This window comes from Odocoileus virginianus, unplaced genomic scaffold (assembly GCF_023699985.2).
Source record: "Odocoileus virginianus isolate 20LAN1187 ecotype Illinois unplaced genomic scaffold, Ovbor_1.2 Unplaced_Scaffold_3, whole genome shotgun sequence".
Lineage (NCBI taxonomy): Eukaryota > Metazoa > Chordata > Mammalia > Artiodactyla > Cervidae > Odocoileus > Odocoileus virginianus.
Genome location: NW_027224265.1, coordinates 1,771,840 through 1,794,025, shown reverse-complemented (window position 1 = coordinate 1,794,025; position 22,186 = coordinate 1,771,840). Strand labels below are relative to the sequence as shown.

Genomic DNA, 22,186 nt, shown 5'->3' with positions numbered 1-22,186 from the left:
AACTCAGAATACTGTTATTTTTTTAGAGGAAGAGGGCCACCCCCCTCCTCCATATCAGTGGTTGCCAGACTTGTCTGCACGTTGGAATCATAGTGATCTTCAAAATATACTGGTGCCTACATCTCATGTCAGAGATTATGGCTGGTCCAAGGTACAGCCTGGCCTTGGGAGTTTTAAAAGATCTTCGGGTGATTTTCAGGGGATCCTCAGGTGATATGTATGGAATCACTGACTCGATGGACATGAGTTTGTGCAAGCTCCGGGAGCTGGTGATGGACAGGGAAGACTGGAGTGCTGCATGCAGTCCATGGGGTCACAAAGTCAGACATGACTGAACGACTGACCTGAGCAGGTGATTCTGATAATGCAAACAAGTTTAGGAGCCACTGTTCTAAATCCTCAAACTACCTGCCATCCTCCATTTTATTTTCCTTACAGCTATTGGCAGCTTTTGTCTTCGCTTTCATCTAATCTGCCCTACTGCACTGAAACTGCAAGTCCATGTGTCCAAGGCACAGGGAGGCCAAACAATACCAAAACATTAGTGTTTGGAACAGAGAAAGGTTTATTGAGGGCCATGCAAGGAGACAGGTGGTTCATGCCTTAAAAAGCCCCAAATCCCCCAAAGCTCTTAGCAAAACCCTTTTCTAGCAAAGCTTTGGGAGAGACCTGGTTAGTTGTTGCAAACTTCCTGGTGTCAGAGGTCAGGTCATGCTCGGGTAACAATGTTTCCGTAAATCTCCAGCTAATGAATGCTATCCTCTGTCCTGACAAGAAAGGGGATGGTCCCGAGGCACAACGTGCCCCTCCGAGGTCCCGGTCCCGGCTAGAAGGAAGCAGGTCTCAGCTGGTAGTTCCCTCAGGGCCAGTCCCCAGACCCTGCCCAGCTGTCATCGCTGAGGGAGCCAGGCGCCCAGGACCCAACTGGCCCGCAGGCTCCTGAGGCCTGCCCATATGGTGGAGACCAGGTCCCACAGGATGCATCCCATGCGGACGGTGCTGCCATTAGATCTCAGAGACAGGAATGGTGGGGAAGGTTCACTGTTGCCTCAAGGACTGGACCCCACCAGTGGGCGGCTGTGGTGAGAGCTCTGGAGCCCTGCAGGACACAGCCCCCAGCCTGTTCCCTGGGCCCCCCGCTCACAGGCTGGTCCGAGGCAGGGTGAACTGCAGGGTCCTGAGGAGAAGGCTCGTATCTGCCTCTTACCTCACTCTCCGCCTGATGACCACCACCTTTGGCTGAATGGAACCACTAACGGTCGCTAGCTCACTGACGGTTGTTTGTGGGAGGGGCCCAGTATCAACCAATGGCTGAACAGAGCCACTAACGGTCACTCAATGGCAGTTAGCCCCTTGGGGGAGGGGCCCACTAGCACTGATCAATGGCTGAACAGGTCCGCTAGTTTCCCAGTGACTGGAGGAGGTGGGGAGAAATGCTGCGCAGCCGTAGGCAGGGCTGTGTTCTGTTACACTACCAGCTCATTCACCCTCCTGAACGCAGGAATGTAGGCTGTTTCTTTCAGTGTTTGACTCGCACTTGTTCAGTCACTACGTCATGTCCGACTCTTTGCAACCCCGTGAACTGCAGCATGCCAGTCTTCCCTGTCCTTCACTATCTCCTGGAGTTTGCTCAAACTCATGTGCATTGATTTGGTGATGCCATCCAACCATCTCATTCTCTGTCACACTCCCTCTTCTCCTGCCTTAAGTCTTTCCCATCATCAGGGTCTTTTCCAATGAGTCAGGTCTTTGCATCAGGTGGCCAAAGTATTGGAGCTTCAGCATCAGTCACATACTAAATAAATGTTTGTTGAAATTAAAAAGCGACAAAAATATTATAAATAAAAATGAATTTGTAAAAATTATTACCCTAGTCGCCAGCCCCCAGTAGGGTAGGGTTTTCCCAGAAGTATTTTATCTGAAGATAAGTTGTCTGACTTTCTCATAATAGACTCACAGGGACTACTGCTCTTCACATCTTCAACTTCTAACTCATTTACCCTATGAATTCCAGCAAGAGACTTTTCTCATACAGCTTTTAGTTCACACAGTTGTTTTTCACTTGCTACTACAGACTTGCTAAGCCAACCCCAGGATCCAGGAACACATTACTGCCTGCTCCTGGGATTATGAAAGAGCAGGAATGGAGCCCACCTCAAGTTTGTCCACTGACCTTCTCCCGCAGAGATCTCTGTCCTTCTGTAAAGGCCCTGGAGCTTTGTACCCCCGCACCAAGGGGTTCTTACTGGCAGGCAAATGTCACTGAAAAAATGGAGTTCATTCTCTTTCCCATCATACTCTTCCCCTTAAGATCCCTCAGTAACTGCAGGCGTATCAGCTGAGTGTAGGCAGCTGAAGCCTGGATCTCAAGGTCCCGTGTGTCATGATTAATTGAAGGCTTCTGTGGGTTTGTTAAGTAAGTATGGTTTCTTAGGGTCCATCAGCTTTGTAATCACACCTGGAAAGGGCAAAACTTCTTCATTCTGTATTTTTCTCAGAGAACTAGTAAGTCTTGTAGTCACTGTCTGTGCCAGTAGATATTACATGTTTCCAGATCCTCAGGCTGCTTCCTGATTTTGGAACAGATTTATGTAAAGTCCTGACATTGCACTTAATGCTGAGAACGGTGCTGAGGCCCTGCAGCATCATGCGTTAGAAGACAGCTGCTCATATCAAAAAGCCAAATCCCTGCCAGTTTAAACAAGTAGGATTTATCTTCTTGCCCGCCCCCCTTATCTAACCAGATGTATGTCTAACACTGCAACTCAAAGTGCCCTTAGACTTGAGACTTCTTCTATTTTCTGCCCTACTCTCCTTAATAAGAAAACATTATCATCTCCTTGTTATGAGATGGCTGCTGTATCTGTGAGTTTCACATCCTTAATTCTAGGCAGAAAGAATAAGGAAGAGGGAAGCATCACCTCTTCCAGAATTTCCAAGAGACTCTGAGCTAATGTCACAAGGCTATATTCAGCTGCAAGAGAGTCAAGTAAAGAGTATTTTCAGTTGGGCACGGGGCTGACCTATCCATTTAGGACAGTGCCTAGAGCTCGTCATATTAATACTTTTAGGATCCTCCAAAAATGTCATTTTACTTTCTTTTAAAATCAGAAGGGAAAGAGACTATACTGAATATGAATATACAACAATGAATCTAGTCTGAATTGTGTTTGTCTTTATACCAATGAAGTTGTGAAATTCAATCTTAACTTTTAAATAGAGAAGGGGTCCACAAAGGCCAAAGCATCTAAAGATGATGCTTAGGATCATCTAAGGATGATCCCAGCACAGCCATGATTGGGATGATCCCATTGGATTCCACACTGGAATGATGCCACACTAGCATGCTACTGTCTTTTTTCCCTCAGCCAGAAAGCAGATTTCATAAGACTATGAACATTACAAAATTAATACACATAAATAATAACATCATTCTCACCAGAGACATATTGCCCACTACAAGTATTGACTAGTGATTATTAGTTTTTTTGAATGGTATATAAGTATTTTTTCTTTCAAAATAAGATGCTATTGTGCAATGCTACATTTCTTGACCTCATTTTCCAAACCAATAAATTTTAATAGCTTCACCCTTTGGCTGCCCATGGTTTATCATTGCCTAATCGCTAATTCCTTTCCTTGGTGTTTTGCCAATAAGTTGGGGATTTCTTAGACTACTGACTGCCATAGAGTATGTGCTTTCTAGTTACCTGACTACCTGCACAGCCTATCACCTTGGCCCTTCTGCAAAAGACCATTTAAGGAGGAGCTGTTTTTAGCAATTACTGTATTTTCATTTTTGGTTAGAAAAGAGTGGGTTTTTCTCTTCTCCACAAACATTTGACCACCAATTGCCAAGAGTATCACTTGTGAGTTATTTGGAAGAGCTGTTGGCCCTTAATTGTTTCCAGATGACATTTGAAATGGATGATGTGGTGGAATTCATTTCCTATTCTCAGAGCACCAAGAATAAGCTTAGCACCTCAAAGCATCCTACTTGAAATCTTTAACAGAAAACATGTGCCCCATACAGCCCATATACAGGGAATTTGTTCCTAAAGAGGTGGCTTCTGTTGACAGTACTAGTGCATAATCCTTGAAGTAGAGACAGTCTCTTGTTCTACTTGGTCCTCTCATGGCGGTGCAGTGGCCATAGTGGCCTCTTTAGCCTCTCACTGAATCTTAATCCAAATTAATTAAATTGCCAACCTTAAAACCATTTATGCTTCCAAAATCAATTCAGGATAATAAGTTTTTCCTGGGAAAAAACCAAACTATCATTATGTATGATCCTGGCTAAGAGGAATGCCAGTATCCATATAAGAAAGATATGGTCAGCATCATGTTCTCTTAGACAAAAGGAGAGCCCTGGAATCAGCTTAGGAAGGAAAAAGTAAAGAGAGTAAAGGTTAAAAAAGAAAACAGCTCTTTCTAAGAGGTGAGGTTAATGGGTAAATTGTTTCACTTTCTAAACACAGTATCTTCACCTAAACAATGAGGGTAGCATTGCCTGTGTGTGTGCTCGGTTGCTCAGTTGTGTCCGACTCTTTGTGACCCCATAGACTGTAGCCCGCCAGGCTCCTCTGTCCATGGGGATTCTCCAGGCAAGAACACTGGAGTGGGTTGCCAAGCATTGCAGGTGGATTCTTTACAGTCTGAGCCACCAGGGGAGTCTACTTCAGAATAAGTTGTGATGAAGACCGATCAAGATAATTTTTGTAAAGCAATAAGGCAATGCCTCTCACATTTTAAGACCCCAGTAGATGGTGTTTATATCTTTATTGGGCTTCCCTGATAGCTCAGTTGGTAAAGAATTCACCTGCAATACAGGAGATCCTGGTTCAATTCCTGGGTCGGGAAGATCTGCTGGAGAAGGGATAGGCTACCCACTCCAGTATTCTTGGGCTTCCCTTGTGGCTCAGCTGGTAAACTGCCTGCAGTGCAGGAGACCTGGATTCAATCCCTGGGTTGGGAAGATACCCTGGAGAAGGGAACGGCTACCCACTCCAGTATTCTGGCCTGGAGAATTCCGTGGACAGAGGAGCCTGGTGGGCTACAGTCTGCAGGGTTGTAAAGAGTCAGACATGACTGAACAAATTTCACTTCACAAGTTATGAGAGAGCAAAAGACGAATGATTAGTAAACAAGGAATATCAGTCAGAGCAAGAAAGCCAGCTGAAGGGTGCAGGGCAGACCAAATCATTTAATGGAACAGAAAATCATTTCTAAGCAAATTCTCAAAATTCACCAGGGTGGTAAGGGTAGAGAATATGAGAACACCAGATCTCCACAAAGCACAGGATGGGATTTCACACTATCATTATATACATATACGGCTCCAAAATCACTGCAGATGGGGACTGCAGCCATGAAATTAAAAGACGCTTACTCCTTGGAAGGAAAGTTATGACCAACCTAGGCAGCATGTTAAAAAGTAGAGACATTACTTTGTCAACAAAGGTCTGTCTGGTCAAGGCTATGGTTTTTCCAGTGGTCGTGTATGGATGTGAGAGTTGGACTGTGAAGAAAGCTGAGCACTGAAGAATTGATGCTTTTGAACTGTGGTGTTGGAGAAGACCCTTGAGAGTCCCTTGGACTGCAAGGAGATCCAACCAGTCCATCCTAAAGGAGATCAGTCCTGGGTGTTCATTGGAAGGACTGATGCTGAAGCTGAAACTCCAATACTTTGGCCACCTGATGCGAAGAGTTGACTCATTGGAAAAGACCCTGATGCTGGGAGGGATTGGGGGCAGGAGGAGAAGGAGACAACAGAGGATGCGATGGCTGGATGGCATCACCGACTCGATGGGCATGAGTTTGAGTAAACTTCCAGGAGTTGGTGATGGACAGGGAGGCCTGGCGTGCTGCGATTCACAGGGTCACAAGGAGTCGGACACGACTGAGCGACTGAACTGAACTGATATATATATACATACATACATATATATATATTTGGAGGGGGAGGGGCTTGTTTGTTTTACTGTCGTTGTTTGAATTAAAAGGAAAAATAACCCAAAAAGCTAGAGTTTGCCAACACTGGAGCTGTCTTCATTTGCTAGAACCACCATAAAATAATACTACAGACTGCATGACTTAAACAAAATTCATTGTTCTCCCAGTCTGGAGGCTAGAAGTCTGAGATCAAGGTGTCAGCAGGACTGGTTTCTTCTGAGGCCTCTTTCCTTTGCTTGCAGATGGCCACCTTCCTGCTGCAGGCCTTCTCACATGGCTCTCTGCTCACACATACCTGGTGTCTCTCCAGCCTCTTGTAAGGACACCAGTCCTGTAAGCCACACGAGGAGACCCTAATAACCTCACAGTCACCTCTTTAAAATTATCTCCAAATACAGTTGTATTCTGAGGTCCTGGAGCCTAGTGCTTCAACTTATAAATTTGGGAGGGACACAATTCAGGGGTTAATATAGATGTCAAAATGCACTTAACATCTAGGCCCCGACGTCTCAAAAAATAAAAGAGGGAGATACAGGTGACATCACCATCAGGGTACCAGCCTTTCTCCTCTTTATTCTGATCCTCTCTCTTCTCTGCAAACACCACATTGGTTTTCACTGACCGTCTTTCTGAAAATCCTAGGCTGTCTCCTTGATGCTAACTTCCTTGAAGATTTCCATAGAGAGACTTCAATTAGGGTTCAGTGGAATGGTGTGGTGGGAAGGACTGCAGGTTCAAAATCAGAAAATGAAGGAAGCCTCTGGTAGGCCCAGCAGGAAGAACATGGCTGAGAGATGACTGGTTTGCTGCACAGAAATCTGCTTTCTGCACTCGACTTCCCAACTACCTCTGGGACATCCACCACTTCATTCAAACACACTCAAGGCAAAGCATTCCAACATCGCTGATCATTTCTCTGGCAGCTTTCCAGTGCTTCATTCTTTGGGTTAATAGTGGCCGAGAAAATTATGCAAAGTATCCGGGATGTTGACATCAGTTCAATTCAGTTCAGTCACTCAGTCATGTCCAACTCTTTGTGACCCCATGAACCGCAGCACGCCAGGCCTCCCTGTCCATCACCAACTCCTGGAGTCCACCCAAACCCATGTCCATTGAGTGGGTGATGCCATCCAACCATCTCATCCTCTGTTGTCCCTTCTCCTCCTGCCCTCAATCTTTCCCAGCATCAGGGTCTTTTCAAATGAGTCAGCTCTTCGCATCAGGTGGCCAAAGTATTGGAGTTTCAGCTTCAGCATCAGTCCTTTCAATGAATATTCAGGATTGATTTCCTTTAGGATGGACTGGTTGGATTTCCTTGCAGTCCAAGGGACTCTCAAGAGTCTTCTCCAACACCACAGTTCAAAAGCATCAATTCTTCAGTGCTCAGCTTTCTTTATAGTCCAACTCTCACACCATACATGACTACTGGAAAAACCATAGCCTTGACTAGACGGAGCCTTTGTTGGCAAAGTAATGTCTCTGCTTGTTAATATGCTGTCTAGGTTGTTCATAACTTTCCTTCCAAGAAGTAAGTGTCCTTTAATTTCATGGCTGCAATCACCATCTTCAGTGATTTTGGAGCCCCCAAAAATAAAGTCTGCCACTGTTTCCACTGTTTCCCCATCTATTTCCCATGAAGTGATGGGACCAGATGGCATGATTTAGTTTTCTGAATGTTGAGCTTTAAGCCAACTTTTCACTCTCCTCTTTCACTTTCATCAAGAGGCTCTTTAGTTCTTTGCTTTCTGTCATAAGAGTGGTGTCATCTGCATATCTGAGGTTATTGATATTTCTCCTGGCAATCTTGATTCCAGCTTGTGCTTCATTCAGGCCAGCGTTTCTCACGATGTACTCTGCATGTAAGTTAAATAAGCAGGGTGACAATATACAGCCTTGATATACTCCTTTTCTTATTTGGAAGCAGTCTGTTGTTCCATGTTCAGTTCTAACTGTTGCTTCCTGACAGATTTCTCAAGAGGCAGGTCAGGTGGTCTGGTATTCCTATGTCTTTCAGAATTTTCCATGTCAGAATGTTGACATACTATTTGCTCTACTGTCTACTTCAAAGTTCCTCAGAGTTCTCTGAATTTTACTTTCTAGAACAAATATTCTTGGCATAAGCATAAAGGATGCCCAATGCAGTTATTTTTAATGGCAGCAGAAAGCAAGTTCTGGATGTTCAGGTCGGAAGCAAGCTGTCTGTTAGCAATAAACAATTAATGGCTACGTAGTAATAAATTTGGTTGGCACAGACATTTCTTCAATTCACTGATACATAACAACAACCACAATGTATTAAAATATGATCTTGTTTCTATTGAGTGATCTCCCTTTGCTCTTGTTCTTATGCTACAACTTACCTGGCATTGCCCCAAGTTCACCTTCAGTTTTATTGATTGAAGATGGCATCTAAGGAGACCAATTTGATTCATCAAAGTATAAAGCTAGATGGGACCAAAAGAAATGGTTCAGTTAAATCTGCCAGGAAAATTCCAGTGCAACAAAACCATCAACATTTTCCAGGGCAGAAAGACAGTGTTTCTGGTATATTTCACTGTCCAAAGGACTTTCCTGTGTCAAGTCACTCCCCTGTTGTAGTGTCTGAATTTGAATGAACTCTATATTACCGAATCCTCTGCCCCATATCTAGTCTAAGGAAGAGGGCTGATATTCCAACAATTTGCAAGCAAATACACAGACTGAATTCTGAATGGTGACTCTAGATTCCCCTTGAAATTTTGATTTCCAGTGTTAGTCACAGCTACAGCTGGAAGACTACTTAGTCTATGGCTGATTCAGGAATTCTTGCCTAATGGATGATGACTCATATGGTGAGTCCCTTGAAATCTGAAAATTAATGCTGGTCAAAATGCAAATTTCCAGGGGGAACCCTTTGCAACTGTTTGAAGCCCAGTTATTTTTCTCATGATATGCTAGAATTTGGCTGGTTGCTTATTTTAGGCTATTTGCACATGACTTTGCTATACTTTTGCATGGATGAGCAAAGCATAGAGTGTCCTCATCCTTCTGTGGTCTCCCATTCTGCTTTCTTTCCCTCAGTCTTCAGCAAGGATCCTTGTCTTCGAGAAGACCGTTCACCCAACAGTGCCCTCTGCCTCTCATCAGCAACTTAGCAGCATAACTCAGGTTCCCTGATTTCTAGCTCAGGGTTCTTGATACTATACCAAGTGGCTCATAAGGGTTACTCCAATGTCCCACCCATCCCACAGGGCCACTCAAGCCTCCAGACTGCACAAGTCAGCTGTCTGCATGCCACACCAAATAAGGTCTGAGGATGTGAGTTTTGCAGCCAGAAAACCTGAAGCTACTCTTCTTTCCCTGCCTCAAAAATTGCCCATTCTCCTCACCAGCCAGCCCCTGGAGCAGCTAAAGGACATGACGTGGCTTTGCACACTCATTCTATAGGGAACAAAGGAATATAAATTAGAGCTCCTATTACCAGTCTCCTCAAACTCCTCAGTGTTTCCCTGCAGAAGGTCACAGTCCTTGGCTTGCTGTTAGAGGCATCCTTTAGCCTGCTCTGAACCTCTCTGCTTCCTCTCGACCCAGCAGCTCCTTACCCTGCCCCTTCTCATCAGTGATGGATTCTTGCTCTTTGCTATCCCATTCCCCTTGGTAGAGTGTCCCTCCCACACCCTTCACTTAACTCTAGCTGAGCCGCCAGACACATATTATTTTTCCCAGGCCTTGCCACAGAGGGACCCCCTCCACCTCCTCTCTCGGGTCATTTAAGCACTCCCTGCTCACAGGGCATGCAAGGTCAGGTATTGTTTTCTGTCTCCCAGGCTCTCCTTCCTTAGCAGCTCCCACGCTTTTTAATACCTACCAGACACACCTGATACTTTCTCGCCTCTGTGCCTTTTGCCCATGCTGCTCTCTCGCTGAGAGCTCCACTTCTCATTTCTATCAGAATCCTAGCTATACATCAAAGTCAGTTGAAATACTATCTTCCATTTAACTGACTCTAATCCTCTGCATTCTAGTGCCATGGTGACAAATTACCCCAAACTGAAACAACACCGATTTTTACCTTTATAATCCGGGAAGGCAGAAGTCTGAAATGGCTTTCACTGGGCTACCATTAAACGATTGGCAGGTCTGTGTTCCTTCTGCAGGTTCTAGAGGCGGTTTCCTTGGCTTTCCCAGCTTCTGGAAGCCACCCACACTCTTCCCATCTTCAAAGGCAGCATGCGTGTATCTTTAAATCTCTCTCCACTTCTGCCATCACACCGCTCCTCGCTGTCCCTCTGGTCTGCCTCTTATAAGAATTCTGTGATTACTCTTGGTTCATATGAATATTCCCAGAAACCTCATCTCAAGATCTTTAATCATGTCTGCAAAGTCCTTTTTACCATGTAAAGTAACATATTCATAGGTGCTGGAGATTTCCCTAAAAAAGAATCCATCTTTTTCATTTCTATAACCTTATAACATTGTGCTTGAGTATCTCTAATTCAGGGTTCATCTAAGACTGTATCCTTAGGGCAGGGTAATAGCTTTTATTTACAATTCAGGTAAAACTTTATTTTTGGATACTGGTATTTGAATTTCATATTATTTTCGCATGTCACAAAAGATTTTCTTTTTCTTTTTGTATTGAAGTACTGTCAATATAAGATATTACATTAGTCCCAGGTGTACAATATAGTGATCCAACATTTATATACATTATAATCTGATCACCATGATAAGCTTAGTAAACAAGTCCCCAAATCCATATAAAGTTATTCCATCTTTACTGACTATAGTCTGTGTGCTGTACATTACCACCTCCATGACATGACTGGAAGTTTTGTATGTCTTAATCCCCTTTACCTGTTATACACAATCCACAACCCACTCCGGTCTGGCAATCACTAGCTTGTTTTCTGTGTCTGTCTGTTTCTATTTTAATATGTTTGTTGGTTTATATTCCACATATGAGTGAAATCATATAGCATTTATCTTTCTCTGTCTGACTTATTTCACTTAGCATAATACCTTCTAGACCCATCCATGTTGTCACAAATGGCAAGATTTCCTTTTTTTGTATGCCTGAGTAATATTCCATTATATGTATTTCTCCTGACAATTTCATTTCTTAAAACAGTCTAACCTCTATTCTTCATTGCAATGTCCACATACAGGCGCAAAGGTAATTTACATAAGTATGATTATTATGGAAATATCTATAGTAATGAATTTGAAACAACTTAAAAGTCTATCAGTATGGTAGTTAAATTATGATATAGTAAAAAAGAGACAGAATATTAAGCAGACATTCAAAACAAGAGGGAGATGCATAAACAGGCATGGAAAACATTCACAATGTGTTAAGTTTAAAAAAAAAGCAAGTTTAATGCAGTACATCTAAAACAATTTGGCTTTTGAAAACAAATTATATGTGTGTAATAGGTTATATATGCAAACAGAAGGATCTGGGAGATAGGTTATTACTTGCCTATATGATTTTGGAACATTTTCACCCTCTCTGAACATTTGAACTTGATATTACAGTTATGTTTTGCTTTCATGATTGGAAGAAAGGAGAGAAATCTCTTCTGAAAATACAGCAACAGATATTATGTGACTTCTGGAAACAAGGGAGGTCAATAATGGGCATTTGGTAAGAGACCAAAACATAAGACATTCTTCTTTCAGAGGAAACTGAAAGCTAAGGAAATCCTACTCCATAATTACTGCTTTTGAAACTAACTGCTTTACATTTACTTTCTTTTCCATGAAATGAGAGCAGTCACATAAAAATGTTTCTCAATGATATTAAGATGTCACGACTCCACAGTTGTCTACATCTGACTCTTCCCTGTGCTTCTGCGGTGTGACAATAAGCTTCAGGAAATCTCCCGGAATTCCCAGGGTGGGGAGTGAAGAAAAAACCCACCTTTTTGTTATTGAATTGGATACAGGCTATTAACAAAGAGATATTTCTAAGTAGATTTAATTAGACCATTCATGGTGTAAATTTCTTTTCATATAGTCCATTTGTTTCCTTAAATCTCTGTGTCTTTCTATATATTTCTTTTCTTCTATACTCCAGGATCTAATCAATTTAGAATTCTTTACACGTGATAATTCTTTGAATCGAGTTTGGCCACCAAAACAGCAGGATGCTATCAAACTTATTTTTGTATGTATGATTCCATATGTTTAAAAGTCAACATGCAAATATATGCAAAAATTCTAAAATTTAAAAAAAAAAACAACTCCCTGAACTTAATACCAGTCCTTATGGGTGGTTCCAGGTGTCCTGAAATTGGGTGGCTTGTGAGTGTGGGTGGGTGGTAGATGGTAACTACCAACCTCATTCTCTTCCTTAAAGTTGCTAAAAATGAGATCTTACAGGAGACCAAGGAGATACATTCAATAATGCTCAACCAAGATTTTCTAATTGACAGTTTTTTGTAGATGCTTTTTAAATGAACATAATTCCATTTACTTTTGTCAACAATACTGCTGCTGTTTACCCTGGAATGAGAACCACAAGATGACACCTTTATACTCTGTCTAGTACCATGATTCCTCTATTACAGAATAATAAATCCAATTATCTGTTTATTCAAATTTTCCATTTAACTCCATAGTATTCAAAAACACTGCTATTATATTTTCTGAGTCTCATTTCCATTATTGGCAATCTTCTCTGCATATCATGTCTTCTGCTTTGATGAGGCTAAAATTTACCTTGTAAAATTCTTTGCTTAGTGTCATAATAAGAGTTACGAATTTACAAAAACTTGGTGCTATTTATTTCTACTTGGAATCACCTGGTTCTCTCTGGAATCATAGAACTCTTATAAGTAGTCAGTGTACTAAGGAAAATCAGTGTGCTTCCTTGCAAACACAAGGGAAAGGAAGAACGAAGGAAGGAATTCAAGTGGTGGGTTTGATGACATAATGGACAAGAGAATTCTGAGAGGTTTGGCGTGCCGCAGGTATCTTCCCAGCTCTAGGAAGCCTCAAGCTTGCAGAGTACCACAGTACTTCTACTTTGTAATCCCCAGCCTCCCACTTCCTGCCCATATCCTCTCCTTCCCCTGACCCAGCACCTCCCCACCATGCCCACTCACCTTCTTACCACCTATCTGCATACTCACCTATAAAGGCGAGCTGACATAAAATTCAGGATGTGAATAAACATGCTGTGGGGACAAAATCTCACTCATTTTTAATTTCTCGGCACATTCTAAGACGTAAAGCAACCTTTCCCAGGATGGAACACAAATGTGCCCTGTTCATCCCAGGCAGTGGATCAAGTAATTGTGTTTCTGAGGATGAAAACTGCCTTACTGGGAAAATAAAGATAGTTTTTTTTGTATTTGAAGATTTGGGCTCATGTTTAATTGGTAAGAGTCAAGCCTCTCATTGATTGGGCCATTAAAGCCTTTTGTGAGGGAAAATAAAGAAGTTTGAGCTTTTGGATAAAGCAGAAAATGGATTGAAGTGAGGGAGTTTGAGAAGAAAGGGGATGTAGGGAGAAGGGAGCCCTGAGCCAGGAGGATGTTCTACTATGGCCAGGGTGGACCAGGAAAGGGACCCAGAAAAAGCCCTCCATGAAGAGGTTATCATGGACATGTTAGCAAATATTTTTCCCAGTTGGAAGTAGAGATTTTCAAGATAGGTGGTTGGCCAGGGAGATTTAGAGTCATGCATCTCAGACTGGTAGTCTCAGATGCCCATACAAACTGGGGATTTGGAAAGGATATTCATACAGGAGATCATGTTCTGTGACAGTGTTTTCCATAAGATAAAATGCATTTCTATTATGAGTGTTATTCTAAACTAGAAAGAATGGATAGTGAGTGTTGACAGTGGCAGGGCAGGGCTTGGGTGTGGAGAGGGGTAGGTAGCAGCTGGGGGAAAGGGTCAGGCTTTTGGGAATACCAGAAAATAAGAACACAAAGAGAATGGTAGCAGCAACAAAGTTATTAGCAACCTTAAATACAGAAAGATCATTTTGCCAAAGTACAATTCAGATAAAAACTGGACAAGTTATTTTTAAGTAGTCAAGACAGCTAGAGTCATTGATCCAGAGACTGTTTTTCGCATCCTTATGCTGGAATTCATTTTGGTATGGTTTTATTTTTTTAAATATATACCTATTTTGTTTATGCTTGTTTTTGCAGACCTGCAAATTTTATATTCATGGATAAAAGAAAGCTGACGATAGGGTCAGTGATTCATTACAGATAATTATTGAGAAACTAACCACGGAGACCAAGGTCAGAGCTGGAGGATTCAGTGGGGGAGGGGTGATATAGAGGGAGGGAAGGACCTAAGTGTCTATTTATTTATTTTCTCTTTTGTTTCTCTTTATTTTTTTCCACTTATTTTTATTAGCTGAAGGCTAATTACTTTACAATATTGTAGTAGTTTTTGCCATACATTGACATGAATCAGCCATGGATTTACATGTATTCCCCATCCTGAACCCCCCTCCCACCTCCCTCTCCATCCCATCCCTCTGGGTCTTCCCAGTGCACCAGCCCTAAGCACTTGTCTCATGCATCCAACCTGGGCTGGTGATCTGTTTCACCCTTGATAGTATACTTGTTTCAGTGCTATTCTCTCAGAACATCCCACCCTTGCCTTCTCCCACAGAGTCTAAAAGTCTGTTCTGTACATCTGTGTCTCTTTTTCTGTTTTGCATATAGGGTTATCGTTACCATCTTTTTAAATTCCATATATATGTGTTAGTATGCTGTATTGGTCTTTATCTTTCTGGCTTACTTCACTCTGTATAATGGGCTCCAGTTTCATCCATCTCATTAGAACTGATTCAAATGAATTCTTTTAATGGCTGAGTAATATTCCATAGTGTATATGTACCACAGCTTCCTCATCCATTCGTCTGCTAATGGGCATCTAGGTTGCTTCCACGTCCTGGCTATTATAAACAGTGCTGCGATGAACATTGGGGTGCACATGTCTCTTTCAGATCTGGTTTCCTCAGTGTGTATGCCCAGGAGTGGGATTGCTGGGTCATATGGCAGTTCTATTTCCAGTTTTTGAAGGAATCTCCACACTGTTCTCCATAGTGGCTGTACTAGTTTGCATTCCCACCAACAGTGTAAGAGGGTTCCCTTTTCTCCACACCCTCTCCAGCATTTATTGCTTGTAGACTTTTGGATAGCAGCCATCCTGACTGGTGTGTAATGGTACCTCACTGAGGTTTTGATTTGCATTTCTCTGATAATGAGTGATGTTGAGCATCTTTTCATGTGTTTGTTAGCCATCTGTATGTCTTCTTTGGAGAAATGTCTGTTTAGATCTTTGGCCCATTTTTTGATTGGGTTATTTATTTTTCTGGAATTGAGCTGCAGGAGTTGCTTGTATATTTTTGAGATTAATCCTTTGTCTGTTTCTTCATTTGCTATTATTTTCTCCCATTCTGAAGGCTGTCTTTTCACCTTGCTTATAGTTCCCTTTGTTGTGCAAAAGCTTTTAAGTTTCATTAGGTCCCATTTGTTTATTTTTGCTTTTATTTCCAATATTCTGAAAAATATGGAACGCTTCACGAATTTGCATGTCATCCTTGCGCAGGGGCCATGCTAATCTTCTCTGTATCATTCCAATTTTAGTATATGTGCTGCCGAAGCGAGCACAGGACCTAAGTGTTTGAAAGGGAGACTATGGTAAATGCTGAAGACTAGTCCATTTAAAGTCTTTCTCAGGGGATTTTCCTGAGCATGAGGTGAGGCAAACATGTGAGCCAGTCTATGTCATAAGGAAAAGTCATGACAAGATACGGTTTCCTTTTACAGCTATGATTCCCCTACAGGTAGATGGGGGTGCTTTAGACCTAGTGAGGCTAGACTTAAGCAAGGCACTTGACAAAGTCTAAGTTCTGTCCTTGTAATCAAGTCAGGGAAAAAGCAGCAGCAGTGGCAAAAGCTAATCCTTAGACTAGTGCTGAAACAGCTGCTTAAGAGTAGCCTAGGAAGCTGTTAAATGTCCGAGATGCCTGGCCACGGCCCTTTAGGCCCTGGAGTGAATTCCAGAAGTCAGGTTTTGGTACGCTCCCCAGATGATTCCCATGAGCAGACAGGCATAGCATCTCTGAAGGAAGCTGACTGACAGACCAGAGACAAGCTGAAGAGAGGCGTCCCAAGGTTCCATGAGTGTTCCATTCCAGTCAACACTCTCCTCAGCATCTCAGATAAGAAGGAGGAGTTTATCACATCCAAGGATGGCGTGAAACTGGACAAGATGGCAGAATTAGCATCCAAAATGATTTCAGCCTAAGTTTGACAAGATAAAAACCTAAGGTTATGTTAAAATAAGATTGTCAGTAAAATTTTCATATCACCTACAACTTCAAATGACAGGGGAGACCTCCAAAATTCATCTTATTATTTGTAATTTTAGAAAGTCAATGAAAAATAATGCAGGGATCTGGTCTGGTCAGAAGTCTTTCAGCCTGGGCAGGGAGATGATTGTATATAGACAGATGTTGGGAGACAAAGAATCAACCATGAGGTCAATTTGGCACATGAATGGGGAGTTAATAGATTTCTATGAGCAGACTCAGGAAAAAAGACGTAAGGTGTGTGACTTGAATCCAAAAATGTAGATACATGGCACATCAGTCTTAAAGTTATGGAATCAAGTATTAAAAAGGTGCATTGCATTTCATCAAGGTCTTGATTAAACACTCTAGTTATTAGTTAACTAGGATGCTACTTGTCCTCCTTAAAAGGTAAGCGTCTTTCAGTCTCAGAATTGAAAACTGAGTAGAGAAATATCTTAGAAAAGTAAAACCCAATAATACTAATATTTTTGCATCAAGAAAATTTAAAATTCAATATTTTACATACTTATGTTTGGGAATTGCATTTGAATGACAGCTTTGTAATTTCAATGTAAATTGTCTAAGTAATTGATTCAGATGTCTGGTTTGCAGTGGAATTCTTACTAACTATATAATACAATATTTCAACACTTAACTCAGGGTTCATGATATTTATAAACTCAATTTATTAGACTTATATGAAATAATTAGTACTTGGAAAGTCTGCCAATCAGGCAATCAAATTAAATGGAAATAAAACATATTAAATTTATATATGCAATGTAAAATATGTGAAAGTATTTAATTAACTAGTTTTAAATGGATCAAATATTGTTCAAAGGCCTTTAGAGTAACTGCTAAAACTGCTAGGCACAACTTGAATAGCAGGATTTATAAACTGAATTTAGAACCTGAGGAAGAATGAGGTTATTAAAAAGTAGTGACTTTAATGAAGTGAATATCAATCTTTGAAAACAAAATCAACACCTGAATAGTCTTTTATACATAGAGAAGCTAGCCTTGAGTGAACCAAAATCTCACATCAGCTTGTCCAAAGTTGGGATGGCCCAGCAGCAAGTGTGAAAATGATGAAGGCTGGAGGCTGAGACCTTGAAGCTCCACTGGTCTCAGGACGCTGAGTCTGCTGAGAGCGGCTACAGTCTTGGGACTGAGCAGAGAGGTCTGTGTTCAGAGAGGGAGCCCATCACTTCCCTCCACTCTACACAGGTCAGGTTCCTTGGCGTATCCTCCTCACTCTCGGAAACCTATCTCTAGAATCAATTGTTGCTGGCTGTCCTGAGCCAGTTTGATCATTCACTGAGGTTCTTTTTAGTCTGGTTTTGTAGATAATGCAGATATTTTAGCAGATAATAGAAATGGGTGAGATTAGTTGTGTCCCTACAAAGTCACTACTTTGTATAGTAGTGACTATACAATGAAAGTTATAATGAAAGCAGGTCTCCAAACAAATTCTTCCACATGTCTATCAGACATTTAATAAGCAAACATCTATCAGTAAATAAGCACAAAACAGTTCATACAATCTATCCTTTTATGTCATCTGACCATACTTTTCAAGGAGAAGTTTCTAGAGGCAGATTCAACAATATTTTAGTGGCAGAAATCTGTACTTCTTATAGAGGAGCTGGCTTCCAAAACTGACAGGGCTCTTATGAAGGCATGGGCTCAGACCCATGAGGCAGCTTAGCAGGAACTAAAAAACCCTGGGCTCAAATATTGGCTGTCCCCATTCACCAACTTGGGAATTTTACATAATCTCTTCTGCCTTCCATTTCTTCACCTATAAGGCAGGGATAATTAAAAAAAAACTACCTATTTTTAAGGTTGCTGTGGGAACTAGAGGCAATAATGCATATAATGTACATAGTGTCAAATAGCCAGCACTGATGAAATATAAACTATTACTGTCATTGTTCTGTGTAATTACAGAGAGAGAACTAGAGTTTATGGGTAAGAATGAGAAATAAGAAAATAGTCAACTCAGAAAAAGAATTTTCTGGCAATTATAGTATTATAAAAATAGATGAAGCTATCTTTTGCTGAAATAAATTCCTGCCAAGGTCAGTATTCAAGATGAAACTGTCTGTGGACTTATCAGAGGTTTATCTAAGTTTTCAGAGGAGATTCCTGCTGAGGGTGGAAGATCAGATACAGAGAGGTCTCTGTCGTCTCCAGCACACAGATTCTGTAGTATTGGCCCCTTTTCTTTTCTTGTAGGTGTCATTTAGACATGATTATCCACGGGTGGTCACAGAAGGGTTCTCTACCCTGGCAGTTTTACAGATTGAGAAGGTTGGTCTGGAGAAATCACTTTTTCTTAATTTTAACTCTGTCCTTTTTAAGGAAAATGGTGAAATGCTCTTCTGCTGTACCTTTATTCCTGTTACAAGCAGTGTAATTTCCTGCTTTCATGTTTTTTCAGGTGCACCAAACATCCACCAGTCTGACATTTCCCATTCTCCACTTTACAGCAGTAGTCACACACACCCTCAAACAACCCTCATTCTCTATTTGTTTTAAAAGATACAACAGGACCTTGTTTCTGGGATTAAAATTGTGCCCTGGGCTACTTCTCCAGCTTTCTGCCATTTGTATTTCTATGCCATTTGATTCTTGCACGAGTTTTGTATATTTACCCACCCCTGGACCCCTTCTCTCCTCTGAGAAAGACTACAACTAGTTCCTTATTTAGGAAGTTCCTGCTCTAATGCCTCTATCTGTACAGACATCACTTCCTGACTTCTCCCAGGCTTAAATCATGTATGGTCCCCATCTCTGACCTTGCCCAGTTATGTCTGCTCATTCTCCCCATTTCTTGGCTATCAGTTCAGTCTCTCAGTCGTGTCCAACTCTTTGCGACCCCATGGATTGCAGCACACCAGGCCTCCCTGTCCATCACTAACTCCTAGAGCTTACATTTCACCTCAGAATTTCCCTAACACCCAAATCTGTTACTTTTACTGCACGTTTAAAAAATTACAATCAATTTTTAACCAGCTCATGTATCCTGTGCCCATTGCTTCATGCATGAAGAGTCAGAGGAATCTCTTGATTCTTGATGAGTAGACTAATCATAAAATAATACAAATGATTTGTAAACATTTAAAAATGTTCATCCTCCCTAATATGAAAAAAAAAAAAAAAAGCCAGTAGAGGCAATGAAGTACTTTTTTACTCTTACAAAATGAGTTGATAGGAAACCAGGCAAATACTGCAAATCTGGTGAGTATACCCTAGGACAGGCACCTGTGCCTACACTGTTGATAAGAGGGTAACTTGATACCAGTTTTTGAGAAAGCAGTTTGGCAAAATATAATATGGAAACACGACCATATATACTTTTGGGGACAAAGAGGTTCATCACAGCATTATTCAGAGTATGTAAAATAAGGTAATAGATAAGAAAGTTTGCCATAACTGAATATTTTGCAGTCAATGTTTTTTTATTCCTCTATTTTTTAAATTAAACTTTTTATTTTGAGATCATTGTACACTCACATGCAGCTGTAAGAACTAATGCAGAGGGATTTTATGTACTCTTTACCCAGTTTACAAAACTGCAGCACAGTATCACGATCAGAATGCTGACGCTGAGACAGTTAGGATGCAGAAGGTTTCCATCACTATAAGGATCCTTCATGTTGTACTTTTAATCACTTGCTCATCCCCACGCCCTCTTTTTAGCCCCTTATCTGTTATCTCTTTGTCCACTTTTTGCCATTTCAAAAAAGTTATATAAATAGAATCATACAGTACATAAGTTTTTGGGATTTTTTTTTTTTCACTCAGCCTAAATTTCTGGAGATTCATCCATGTTGTTGCATTTGTCAATAATTCATTTCTTTTTATTCTATGAGTAGTATTCCATGATATGGGTATACACAGTTTGTTTGGCCAACCCGTTGAAAGGCATCTGAGTTGTTTTCACTTTGAGGGAGTAATGACTCAAGCTGCCGTAAACACTCAGGCTTAGGTGTTTACATGAACAGAACTTTGCATTTCTCAAGAGATGTGCAATTGCTGGGTCATACGTTAGTTGCATGTTTAATTTTTTAGGAAACTGCCAAACTGTTTTCCACAGGGACTGAACCTTTTCACCCTCCAGCAATGTATGAGGGATGTGGTTTTTCCTCACCCCTATCAGCATTTGGTGTTGGCACTATTTTTATTTTAGTTATTCTAATAGGTATATAGTGGTATCCCGTTGTGGTTTTCATTTGCATTTCTCTAGTGGCTAATGATGTTGAATAATCTTCAAATCTTATTTGCCATCTATATATTGTCTATGTTGAAATTCTTTTCATGACTTTTGCCATTTTCTATTTGGATAGCTTGGTTTTTCACTATTGTATTTTTAAAAACTGAGATATAAGTAACATATCATAAAACTCATCCTTTTAAGATGTACAATTTAGTAGTTTTAAGTACATTCAGAAGATTGTATAACCATGACACTTTATGTAATTCCAGAATAGGGTAATCACTCATATTTATTAGCAATCACTTTCCATTCTCTCCTTCCTCACCCCTGGCAACTTCTAATCTACTTTCTATTTCTCTGCATTTGCTTATCTGGGATATTTAATATAAACACAATCATATAATATATAACTGTATGTGACTGATTTGGGTATAAGGTGTTCAAGGTTTATCCATATTGTAGATGTGTCAGTGTTTCAATGCTTTTTTATTGCCATACAGCATTAAATTGTATGGATATATCACATTTTGCTTGACTAGTCATCACTTATGGGCATTTTTAGTGAATATGAATAATGCTGCCATGTACATTTGTTTGTGTACACATATTTTCAATTCTTTGGCTATACACCTAGGTGTAGGATTGATGAGTAACATGCAGGTTCTACATGCAGGCTGTTACATTCCCAACAGCCACTTATGAGCATGTAGGACGTATAAAGATTAAGGAAGAGGCTCTGCCATCTCAGACAAGCTATTTCACTGTGGGCAACTAATTATTCCTGAGCCGAGATAACGATTCTGACCTCGCATCGCATCATTGCCGAGGAGCCACATGTGAAATGATATAAGTGACAGTCACTCAAGTGTCCTACACAGACAATGAGCAAGCGGCTATTTTTCACTCTTCCCAGGAGCTGCTACCACACTTTCTAAATGTCCCTTGGAGCCAGTCCTCCTCCACAAGAACGCACATCAAATGCTCTCTCATTATCACATCTGACAAAGCAGATCCTAGCTGTTAATGACAAATTAGAGCAGACCAGCTACCCTTCTGTCTAAGGAAGCGGTGCGCCTCAGCTCTGCTGGGAACACTTGTTTTTCGGAAGCTAGCTTTGGGATTTGGAGGAGTGAGCTGGGGAGGTGGTTCCCGCAGAGGCCTGAGGAAGTACCCTTGCTTGCTCCCCTCTCCCAGATATCCAGAATCTTCGGCACAGACAGCCCGGGGAGAGGAGGGGACAGGAGGAGGCCTAGGGCCTCTGCGAAAAGCCACGCTTGTCTCCTGCCTTCTCGTGGCCCTGAGAGAGGCCCGGGGAGGAGCCCAAGGAGACTTGGGAGCGGGGCACATGTGGCCCTGCACCGGCTACTGGGTCAGTAACGGGCCCCGCGGCCTCGGCTGAGCCACGTCACAGGCGCGCGCCACGCAGTGTGTGTCCCGGCGGCAGCCGCGCCCTCAACCTTCCCGGACCGCGGCTGCCATTTTTCAAAAGGAGCTGGGGCAGCCACACACAAGCGTTCTTGTAAGAGGGCAATAGGGGTGGAGAAAGCTCCAGAAAACAGATCCCAAGGAAACTGGCTAAAGGAACGGAGGCAGTTCTGCCTGGAAGAGCAAAAGGCAGAGGAACGGGACACGAAAGGCTGTTGTGCGGAGGGAAAGGGCGCCCTTGGTCTCTGTAGCGCTGAGAACTCAGCTAGGACCAAAGG

The 22,186-nt window shown here is 41.6% G+C and overlaps 1 non-coding gene across 1 annotated transcript; it reads right to left on the bottom strand.

Annotated features, from left to right (window-relative positions):
* Positions 1 to 15,468: 15,468 nt before the first annotated feature.
* LOC139033363 (U6 spliceosomal RNA) lies at positions 15,469 to 15,575 on the bottom strand. Its single transcript, XR_011485948.1, has one exon. It is a non-coding gene; the product is annotated as a U6 spliceosomal RNA (small nuclear RNA).
* Between the last annotated feature and the right edge of the window lie 6,611 nt (positions 15,576 to 22,186).